General features: G+C 37.4%; 1 protein-coding gene across 3 annotated transcripts in view; it reads left to right on the top strand.

Annotated features, from left to right (window-relative positions):
• Nucleotides 1-12,593, top strand: part of LOC149156870 (NAD(P)-binding Rossmann-fold superfamily protein) — a 343,287-nt gene that overhangs the window by 126,699 nt on the left and 203,995 nt on the right. The gene's annotated exons all lie outside the window — the stretch shown is intronic.

Genomic DNA, 12,593 nt, shown 5'->3' with positions numbered 1-12,593 from the left:
TCATCTACATGGGCAAGAGAGGGTAAAAGTGAAGGAATGTAGCATCCTAAGCAAAAAAAATTCAAGTTTGGACCAAGTTTCTTGAGTAGAGCGTGGTTTTCAGTTATGGGAATCAAATTTGGCCATTTTTTTTTGTTTTTCCTTGTGTTTCTATCACCCATTTATTTTCCATGATTTTTGTTTGGATTTGAGTGTATTTTTTTGGTTATTTTTGTTGCATTTGGAGAGGTTTTTTTTGGTAAAAAATGCAAAACCTTGATTGTTAGTTTTATTTGTTTAATTTCTTCTTGTGCCCTAGTTTTTTTCCATGATTTTTGGTTGGGTTTGAATGTGTTTTTTTGCCATTATTGTTGCATTGAGTTGAGGGTTTTTTTTGTTGTCAAAAATTCAGAATGTTGTATGTAAATTTTAATTTCATTTGTTTAACTATGTAAATTTTAATTTCATTTGTTTAACTTGCAATTCTTCTTGTGCCCTAGGTTCAAACTTCAAACTTCAAGCTCATTAAAACTCATGATTCAACAAAGTTACAAACATGCCTAGGAAACTAGACCCTCGGTGGGAATTTGGTGAACTTGATGGAGGGTTTGACAGATCAAATTTGACTTGCAAATTATGTGGGCATCATATGACAGGGGGGATTGAAGTACCACCTTGCACAAATTCTTAGACATGAGGTAGGGCCTTGCTCAAATACAAATCCATAAATCATCCGAAGAGCCCTCAAATCATTGGAAGAAATAGAGACAACCAAACTATCTAAGGTAGCTCTGAAGAGTCAAATAGCAAGGGGTGGAGTGGCAGGATTGGGAGGTGACCGTGAGAGTGGTACTGGTTCTTCTTCACCATCAACATCTACACCCAACCCCATATCTACCTCATCATTTTTTGTTCCTAGAACCACACCTGGTGCACAACCATCTATCACGTCAGTTCTTAAAAAAAGGGAGAAGGAAGAAGTTGACAAGTTGTTGGGCAAGTTTCTTCTTTGGAGTGATATTCCTTTCAGCATTGCCAGGAACAATCCATTTTTCTAGCTCGCGATTGATGCTATTGCTATTGTTGGCCCAGGGTACAAAGCCCTTTCATATGATGACTTTAGAGGGTGCATTCTTCAAAATGAAAAGGTTGACTGCACTAAGAGATTGGAGGAGTTTAGGGGATCATGGGCACACACAGGATGCATTGTGATGTCAGATGGTTGGACTGATCAAAAGGGTAGAAGCCTTATCAACTTCTTGGTTAATTTTTCCAAGGGGACAATCTTTATGAAATCTATTGATGCATCTGTGCATATCAAAGATGCACGATTATTATGTGATTTTTTGGATGTGCTCATTCAGGAGGTGGGTCCACAACATGTTGTCTAAGTCAGAACGAATAATGTTGCAAATTATCTTGCCGCTGGCAAGATGCTTATGGATAGGCATCCTAACTTATTTTGGACACCTTTTGCTGCACATTGCATTGATATGATGTTGGAGGACATAGGGAAATTTGCTTTTGTCAAGGATATTGTTGAATCATCAAAGAACATTACAAAATTTATATATAATCATGCATCTGTGCTTCATTTGATGAGAAAATTCACCGACAACAAGGAGTTGGTGAGCCTGCTATTACACGGTTTGTCACTAGTTTCATATCGCTTCAATCCCTCCTGAATTCTATGTGGGATGTGAAGAGAATGTTTCTTTCAGAGGAGTGGCGCGCTTTGTCATATAAACGCAAACCAGAGGGAGAGGCCATATGTAGGTTAGTTTCATACCAAGAAAACTTTTGGGCTGGAGTGCAAGAAGTGTGTATGTAATGACCAAAAGTCGTATACGCAATGGAAATATTAAAATACTTTGTAGATAATAATTGTAAATTGTATATTATATAAAGAATTGATGTAGAATGATACAAATGAGAATGAGGGTCCTGTATATATAGCCAGGTAAGTACCCTTTCACGAAGAGTCATGTCTGTAGAGACATGCCTCTTTGTTTAACTAATTATTATTTAATTATATATTATTATGATTATTATTTATTATCTATTTTTACATAATTTATGTTCATAACATTGCCTTCCCCTTCAAAAAGCTTTGTCCTCAAAGCTTGTTGATGAAAGGGGCTTGATCTTTTTGTTTGCTATGAGTGTCTCCTCATCTTGGGATAATCATATTTGTCGATACAAGTTGGTATGATCCTTGGAGAGATATATAAAATTGTCGTACTGAGAATGAATCAGACCATCCTAGATTGATCTTCTGCGGAATCAAATTTTGTGATGAATTGTTATCATGGGACTGGATTCTGCAAACTTCAGTATTCCTGGAAACATAAACTTGTCATTTATTTTCTGAGTGATACTGGTACGTAGATTGATTGGAAAGTCTGCTCTTGTGATTCGGATGTTGATACATAGTTCTTTTGGTTGGACTTTCCCTTATCATGGATGTTTCTTGATTTTCTTCAGGCGTTGTTGTTGTTGAATTGGTGACTGAATCACCATTCAGAATGTCCATCATTTGAACTGCAACTTCTACATGTGACTTCACTTCAATAGAATCTGGATTTCCCTGAACTGTGAGATTAGTGGAATCGGTGTTTGTTTCTTCTTCCCCAACTTGGACTACTACATCTAGCAATTTTGATGCTTCCTTTGCGACAATTTCTTTGAACCTATTCGTCAATGATTTCTTATCGTCCTTAAGTTTTTTAATCTGTTTGAGCAAATTTTGGTTATGATTTTTGAGACGTAAGCATTCCTCATTTTCTGAGTCAACTTTATTTTGGCCTTCAAGCTTCTCGTCTTTTAAACACTTGATTTGTTCTAATAATTTTTTGTTAAGGTCTTTTAAGCATAAATTTTCCTCTTCTTTCTTTGATAGACTTTCGTTGAATTTTTTGTCAAAACTTTCTTTTTCTTGTTCTAACTTGTGCTTCTTAGTTTTACACTTTTTGACTTGTGCAAGAAGTTTCTCATTGTGGTTCCTTAGATGCCAAATTTCTTCGTTGCTTTCTATTGATTTTTCATGAAACCGATCTTGGAGATCTTTATATTTCTTTTTCTGATGCTTCATTCTTTTTTTGAAGTTTTGCGATTTCTTCTTTTAATTTTTTAATTTGTGTTTGGGCGCTATCTTGATATTTTTTTAATGTAAACAATCTTCGACATTTGGGACAAGGTATTGTGCGATTTTTAAAAATCGATAAATACTGATCTTCTTCTCCACAAAATGGACATCTGGTCCAAAATGTAGAGTTGTGTATGGAATCCATAGTTTCTCTGTTCATCTTCAAATTAGACTCTATCTTTCTTCAGTGATGAACTTTCTTTTGAGTTTGTCACTAAACTTTAGGTTTAAAGGTAACCCCCTTAACTTTTCTTAATTCTTCAACCCTTTTTTTTGTGTAACTCCTTTTAATAACTTTTATTTAAATAACCCCTTTCCTTTTATTATTAGAAACTTCCTTTTTTTTAAATAAATATTTTTTTAATTAATTAATTATATAATTTCATATATATATATATATATATCGAATTATATATAACTATATAATTAATCAACAATATAATTTAATTTTAGGAAGTTATATAATTTTTATGATTAATTTGAATTTTTAATTGAAGTTCAAAGGACATGAAAAAACTGTGGGTGTGATGATAGGGACTAGGCGTGACTCTTGATTGACAACAAGACAACGGATGATGGGAACGGTCTAGAAGATGGCGGAGATAGGGGTGTTGGGAGATGTTGGAAGGCGTATGGTGAATACGATGTAGGGAAACGAATGCAGACAACACGAGAACGATTTATAGGCAATGGTTATCAACGGACAATGCCAGGAATGGGAAGGTACAAGGGCATAAGTGGTTGGGGAAGCAGAACGACGAGTCGGCAAATTGACGGAGGTGGTAGTTGATGACGTCGGTCGGTGGCTTTGGCAGCCAGTGTGGCGTGCAACTTCGCTCTGCTGCCTTGCAACTGTGGATGTGTACGGACAATAGGTGGGATCTGGCGGAAAGGTAGCAATGTTGGAGGAAGGTTCAGTCGATCGGTGTTTGGAGTGTGGAACGTTGATGCTGTGGTCCAGCCAGATGAGAGTAGAGATGGTGGTGAGCTAGTTAGACGTTTTGGTGGTTGTTTGGAGTTTACAGGTTTGGTGGTATCGGTGTTTGGAGTGTGGAACGTTGATGCTGTGGTCGAGCCAGATGAGAGCAGAGATGGTGGTGAGCCAATCAGACGTTTTGGTGGTTGTTTGGAGTTTACAGGTCCAATGGTATCGGTTTTGAGGTGTTTTTTGGGTGGCTACTATATTGGCCAACATTTCGAGCAACACATTGGAGAGCTGCAGGAAATTTATTTATTTATTTATTTAGTTTTTTAATAATTTTATTTATTCTTTTCTATATAATATCCTCTTTTTTAAAAAAAACAAACCCTTTTTTTATATTTGTGTTTTTGTAATTTTTTTTTATATATATGTTCTTTTATGTTTTCTTTTTATATTTTTTTTATATGATTTTTTTTGAATTATTATTTTTTATAATTTTCTTTCTTCCATTTTTTAAAAATTTATTTATATATATATTTAAAATTTAATTAATAAAATAGTTTTAATTTTTTTTTTTTCAATATTTGTGACTTTATTTTCTTCTTGCAAATTTTTTTCGATGGCCAAAGGCATGACGTCGAACTCGTAGAGAGGAGAAACTCCTACTTCGTAGCAAGACGCTTGAATCTTGACGACAACAATGTTGACGGAGTTTGATGGCCAAAAGTCGGGATCAAACATGGCTCTGATACCAATGTAACGACCAAAAGTCGTATACGTAGCGAAAATATTAAAATACTTTGTAGACAAAGACATCCATCGTAGGATAGTAATTGTAAATTGTATATTGTATAAAGAATTGATGTAGGATGATACAAATGAGAATGAGGGTCCTGTATATATAGCCAGGTAAGTACCCTTTCACGAAGATTCATGTTTGTAGAGACATGCCTCTTTGTTTAGCTAATTATTATGATTATCAGATATGATCTATTTTTATGTATTTTTTCATAATTTATGTTCATAACAATGCAATATTACTGAACCTTTGGTAAAGGTTCTTTGATTAGTTGATGGATACAAGCCCGCAATGTGCTACTAGTATGAGGCCATGGATAAGGCCAAAGAATCCATAAGGGGGATAAGGGGTTTGAGAAACGTCAACTCATATGGGAAGTGATTGATGAGTAATGGAACAATACACTCCATCGTCCCATTCATGTTGCAGAGATCTACCTGAACCCCGCATTTTCTTACTCCTGTGGTTTCTTATTTGATGGTGAGGTCATGGATGGATTCTTCACTTGTGTTTAGAAGATGGTGCCATCTCTTGTAGAACATGCAGAAATCTCCAAAGAAATGGAGATATATCGGATAGCAGGTGGCACATTTAGCTTTGACATGGCTATCCATGATAGGAAGACTAAAATGCGAGGTAAGCTTTAGTTTGTTTCAAAGGTCATTGTCTCTTCAAGTTCATATTTTGCTTCAACTTTCAAATTTCTTTTTTTTCTTATGTTTATCTACCATTCACCAGACTCCACTTGATTTTCCGTTACTTGTCTTCCCTTGTTGTCGGTCACCTCCGAGAGTGAATGACGATGTACTTGATCCGAATGTGATGAACCACCGGTTAACCTCCCAGCCTACTCGTTGGATACTCTTCTTCCCCGCGGACCCTCGAGCTGCAATGGGGTTGTACAATGGAGGAAAGCAATAGCTGATAGAGAAGAGCACTCCTTGGCTCAAGAGTCCCCTCTCTAAAATCCTCTACCTCACCAAACTCACTATAGTTTCGTAATCATTGCTCTGACATAGTCTCATCCATCCAACACTAGGGTTCTCAAGGGCCCCTTCTCCCATGGCTTGCCCCTTCTTTTATAGGAGTCCTCATAGGTGACACTTGGCATGTCATGCATAATTAATTATTTTTTTTATAGTTCAATTGCTTGATTATTCACCCACCCATTTGTCACTCTCTCATCAAGGGTCTCCAAACTTATTTACTTAAATTTTAATTTAAAACTAATATTTTCCTCACCTCAACAATATTCTTATTTCTTCTCCTAGTTGCCTCTTGATCCCCCTTGTTACTCCTTAATTTGTGTTCATTACTAAAGTCAATTAATGAGTCAAGATTTTATCACCTATCTACTCCCTAATTTAACTCAAGTTATCTCTTAGATGGATATTCTTATGTTGGTTGTTGCCACATGGAGGTTCTCTACATTTCTCTAAAATTTAATTTATTAATCTTATTTTAATTCACCATCCTCTTCTCTTAATTAGGTTTAACTATTTTAGGATTAATCTTTATCCTTACAATTATGTCCCTCTTTCCCCTTTTTACCTAATTAAACTACATAATCTACCTAATATTTTCCAACATGGGAAGGGTAGAGTTTTTAAGGTAACCTATTTTATTTCTTCCTATGATCCTCTTAACCCAAGTTTTATTTTTGATTTAATTACCTCGGTTTCTAACATCATTTACCCTTGATGTAAATTTACCTAGTTTTCATTTCTTGATTATATTTATCAATTAATTTATTTTTAATGATTCCAAGGGTGCCAAGTTTGGTCGTGCCTTTCAAGAACTTCCCTTGAAGTTCCAAGGGTGCCACGCCTAACAATTTATTTGTGATGCCAAGGGTGCCAAGTTTGGTCATGCCCTTCAAGAACTTCCCTTGAAGTTCCAAGGGTGCCATGCTTAACAATTTATTTGTGACGCCAAGGGTGCCAAGTTGGTTGTGCCTTTCAAGAAATTCCCTTGAAGTTCCAAGGGTGCCACACCACTTGCCCTTCAAGCATTCAGTGAATATGAAGGGAAAGTATAGGTGCAACGTCATAGACCGCTATCATCTCTTTTGTTGCATGCTATAGTGAGACTAATGGTGTCAGGGATCAAAGAGTTTGCCTTGATGCGCACCCCCCGGTAAAATCCTCATGAGCGAACCAATCTTTAGGACCTGCCCTCTTGACATCATGATCTTCAAGGCGAAGGTGTTTCAACCTTTCCAGCCCAAGTCACGACGGGAGTGCTAGTGGGTGAGATCAGGGACACTGTCCCACCCCTCCCATGCAGTTCCATCCACTTGTACAACCCCATCACCCATATGTGAGTCATTCGGCCAAGCAACTAATCTATGCCTGCAACCACTAACATATCATCAAAATATAGATAAACATATATAGTAGGTTTCAAAATTGACTTAGAATTTCAAAGATAAAATAATATAAATTTTCATCAAACCAGGTGTCGTCAACTCGTCATATGTGAGTGCCTCTGGTGGTTTCCTGCCATACTCAATAATCATCAGTAACAAGGTTTCTTAGTCTTAGCCATTGTCATAATAACATCATCGCCATCACCTAGTCATTCACATCATTCTTCATTGTGAACCAGAACTGATGCAAGTAGGTAACATAGGGGACACATCCATCAAAGCTATCATCATCATGATATCAATAGAGAGCATACATATCCTTTAGTGCTATCATCATCATAAATTCAATAGAGGACAAACATGACCATTTATGCCACAATCATCATAATATCAATAGAGAACGTGCATAACCATTAATGTTACAATCATCATAATACCAATAGAGAACATATCTAACCATTAATACTATCATCATCACAATGTCAATGGAGAACATACATAAACATCACAACCACTATTATCACAATCACTAATAATAGAGTCATGTGTCCGGATCCTCAACTTGAGGTCCTCAAGGAATAAAGTATGTAAGATAATGTCGTATTAGGGTCAGGAAACTAGAGTGGGCACTACACTTTGGATCTGCAGTTGCAGCTTCAGGTTTTGCACCTTCCTTCCACACGTGTGAGAGAAGAGTCACCTACTGCGCAGGAGAGAAGAGCCTCTTTACTACGCTGGAGAGAGAGAGAGAGATGTGATGAGTTGAGTGAGTCCAAATGAGGAAAAGTCCTCCTGTATTTATACACATCTGATGATAATTGAATAGATGCGACTGTTGGGCTTCTGAGCCTACATGAGTTGTTGGTAGGCTTGATAATTATTCCATAATCAAAATAAATTCATATCTCCATAAATACTTATCGGAATTGGATGATCTTTAGATCGATCCTACACCTCTCGACGAGAGGAGTCTAATAAAAATATTATCAGCCATGAATAAGATGACCCACATGGAGTTTGGCCCTAGTTTCCAATTTTAACAGTATAAGGCCCAGGCTCCGCCGATATGCGATATGGCCCCGCACCCGACATATGTATGTAGTATGGTTAATAGTGCCGTCGGGTCTGGAGTATAGTGGTGCACCTTATATATAAGCCTTAGACCTTGGCCGATTGTGATATGCGACGGGGCTTCGGAACCGACATATATATGAAGTATGGTTAATAGTGCCGTCGGGTTTGATGCCTTATGGTATGCGTTATGTGCCAAGGTTGAGTGCGATAAGTGAAAAAGGGATGATTTATGCATGTTTGTGAAGTCTTTCATTGCAAAGAGTTAAAATGGAAATGAGGTGCGATAGAAGGTTTTGTGTGTTAAGTACACAAACAACTATAGTGAGGGTGGGGGTGATTATGCGTGCGGGCATAAATGTACTATGGATGCTTATGAGGATTTGAAAAGTCTTGATGAAGGGAATGAATGAAGGGCTAGGCTGGGTCATGAATGAACCATGCAACAGAGATTTATTCAAGGGGCTCAACCATTAGGAATTGAAAATTTGACTCGTCATAGAGTTAAAATCACTGGGATGAAACACATCATTCGGAGAGATGAAAGATCAGACTTCTAGGGGATCCATTCAAAATTGTTAACAGGGCAAGTTTTAATAGGGTGGTGGTTGTGGCCACAACAGTACTAAAGGAAAATGATCTTTGGGAGATTTTTGAGACTGAGATCCCAAAGCCGTCAAATCCTTGAGAGAAGGCCCTCTTAGCAAAGAAGTAGATAAAGGTGTAGAGGGTACTTATGGATGTTGCGAAGGATCATTTGATCACTCACTTAATTGAGAAGAAGATGACCAAGGAGATGTTCAAAGCATTAGTAATATTATACTAAAGCAAGACAATAAACAAGAAGATGATATTGAAAGATATGCTTCGGACTAGGTAGATGACTAGATTTGACTCAGTGATGAGTTATCTGATGAAGATTGCGCATATTCGTGATCATCTTGCAATAGTGGGAGAAAAGGTAGAAAACTTAGAGACATTGAATGGGTTTTCAGAGGTATGGGATCCATTCATCATAGGAGTCTGTGCTCGAGATGAACCACCCATGTTCGATAGACTCAAGGATGACTACATAAAAGAGGAAATCATGTTACAATCAAAGGGAAAAATCAACAAGCAGGGAGATGACGAAAATGTACCTTTGATTGCAAAAGGCAAAGGAAAGGGCTTGAGTAGGAGTGAGAAGTCAACCTCACAGCTGAAGAAGAAGGGCTTGACCAAGGTCAAGTGTTTCTCCTGTTCTAAGATGGGACACTATGCTTCATAGTGTCTATAGAGGAAGAAGGGGAAAAGGGCATGCGGCTAGGTATATCCGTGTTGGTAGAGGCTCAAGAGGAGTTTGCCAAGAAGTTCAAGATAAAATTCACACTTGTTTGCTACCTTACCTCTAGCACATTACTAGTGAGGGTGTGGCTGCTAGATAGCGGATCCAAAAGACATATGACAAGAGCACGAGAGCAGTTCACCATGTTGACCGAGTGGGACATAGAAAATCATGCAGTTAGAGGGGTTGGAACTGTGTTATTCCAACTTGAGTTAGGAAGTAGGATGGAAGTGAAGGACATGTTGTGTGTGCCAGAACATGGGTGGAGTTTTCTCTTAGTCTTAATAGTCGAGAAGAAGGGGTTTGGTGTAGCATTCCAGGATGGATATGAAATGATCAAACCTAGGGGATCTAGCTTAGACAATGGCTACATCATTGGAGTTAGAGAGAGCAACTTGTATAGGCTAAATGGATAGCCTATTCAAGCAACGATAGGAAGTAGAGTCGTGACAGAGGACACGGAGCAAACTACTTCGAAGGTTGAGCAAGTCAGAGGGAGTCAACCTTCAAGTTTAGAAGGGGAGGAGAAGTTGATAGATTCCTCCCAATCTGTCAAGAGGGTCTCTTGGTATGAGATGACCTTATAGGATGTTCAGGAGCAGGAGGCTTCTAGGAGCAAGTTCATAAAGAGCGGGTCTTCGAGGATGATGACAAGGAAGTCTTCTAGTTCAAAAGGAGCAAATAAAATATATGTACAGATGTGCCCATGGTGATTCCCAGTAGAGGCTATGAGGATTAGATTTATGTATAATTAGGCAAGTGAAAAGATGTGGTTCTCATTTTTTTTGATAGCTGCTTCCTGGTCAATGCAAACACGAACATGTAAACTTGTGAAAGCAAGCCTTTAGCTAAGTTGCTGCAACTATCGGGTATCTATTCTGTCAAATGCAACTAGGAGTTTCACTTGCCCCTAACCTTTGTCACAAGTACGGAAGTACTGTTAGAAAATCAAGGGTTTTGATAACAATAACTTGATTTTCTTCTTCTTGATAATTCCTTGTGAATTATATGTGTCTTCTTATTACTTCTTAGATGTTCTTTTAATTCATCAAGAAATTATACAATAGTTCCAATATGCAGGAAAGTAAAGATCACAAATGCACAATACACGACATAAAAAATTAGGCTCCAAGCCAGGGCAAAACCCCAACAAATGGGAAAACCCAAAAATCCTTCCTTATACCAATGAGCAACATCAAAGTCAATCCTTCCACCCAAGATCAAGTCAAACCCTCCTCAAACCAGGCCTCCCAAGTTCAAGTCAAATATGGTCAAACTTTTACAAGCAAACCGTAGCCAAGCAACTTCAGATTCTGTCAAAATGCTGTATTTTGACCTTGCAATAGATAGAGAAAAAATTCGGATCTGCAATAGACCTTAGAGACTCGGGTCCCAACAACAGGAACAACCTCCCACATGTGTGAACAAAAGAGAGAAACTAGGTCAAAAACACAAATTTCTTTTGCAAGAACAAAAAACTTCCTTCGGGCAATTTGTCTTCTTGTCTTCTCTATTTCGTCCTCTTTCTCAAGTTTGCACAACTGTACTAGATGATCTCATGTATGTGATTCAAATGAGCCAAGGAGGTCGAAATGTCTCTCATATATATAGCTTCCCATGGGGTCCAAAGTGGTGTCACTTGGGGTCTTGAGCCTACATGATGGAGGAGGGCTGACTTGATCTTTTTGTGGACCTATATAAAAAATTCATTTTCTTTTACTTTGACAGTCTTAATGGGACTTGTCTCAAATACATACTCTTTTGAATCAAATTCAAATTCTTTTTTAATATAGCATGAAGAACATGCTTTACAAAAACAAGTATCATAAATGTTATTATGAAGACTGAACCTAGTTACATTTTCTAACACTCCCTCTTAACTAGGGTGGTATTCATAACGACTTATCTAGATATTCTCATCTAAAGGAAATGATTTAGATCAATAAGCATCTTTATCACCATAACCAACATTCTCACATGACCAAGACCTTGGCACATAGTTGCGGGGGAGCGCCTCCCCCCCCCCGATCTCACTCCCAATCCGCGCTCCGGCGGGAGCGACTTGGGAGAGGGTCGGGAGCACGCTCTGTAAAAAAAAAATCACTCCCTGCCTTTTTGGGAGCATTTTGCCTTTTTTGCAATGATGTTCCAAATGCAATTGTTTTTCAAAGAAACAAATAAGCTTTTAGTGGGGCAGCTTAATGATCAAGTCTATAGCCCTAGTATTGATATGCGATTCATGGTAATGTTAAATTCTTAAAGTAAAAGTGACATTCTCTTTAATCTTCATTTTCATCCTTTTACTTAAATTTTTAACATTACCATGAAATGACTCAGGATGTTTGAGAGTGGTTCCGACCTCATTGGATTTCATATGCAAAAAGTAGAATTTTAGATTTCATTCAAAATCTAGCAGACTTATCAGTTTTTCAGGATTTTAGGATTGCGTTGTTTCCATTGAATTTTGTCATGTATTAGGGTATGGAACTCGTATTTAATCAAGAGCACCAATCCCTCTATGTACCTTGATGTTAGTGACATTGGTTGTCGAACTCCTCTATCATGACCCTCCTAAAAATGTACGCATCACTCAAACAAAATCTTGACTTAACATGCTATGCTTTTTCTATCTTATGTTAATGCTTAGAGGGTGATATTAATGACAGAGATCCCTATACAGATACAGAGGTAATGACAAAGATGCCTCTGGATATTAATGCTTGGAGGGTGATATTAATGATAAAGATCCTAATTTTCCAACAAGACTAAAAAATTAGACATTTCTTGTTGTGGCAAGAGGCCCAAGAATAAGCAATAGATAATAGATTTACTTGTCTTTTCTAGTTTCTAGTAGTGTTTATAACTATTGACTCTTTCATATTTATTATGATATTTTTTTAAACAATATATGACAGTTTAAGTTTGAAGTTGGAAATTATAACTCAGTAGTAATGAACTATGAATATGATACTTCATGAAAGTTGA

The sequence above is a fragment of the Pinus tabuliformis genome, chromosome 9 (assembly GCF_031772625.1).
Source record: "Pinus tabuliformis cultivar Carrire ecotype Pingquan chromosome 9, CPIR1, whole genome shotgun sequence".
In the NCBI taxonomy this organism is placed as follows: domain Eukaryota; kingdom Viridiplantae; phylum Streptophyta; class Pinopsida; order Pinales; family Pinaceae; genus Pinus; species Pinus tabuliformis.
This window is presented reverse-complemented; position numbering and strand designations above follow the sequence as displayed.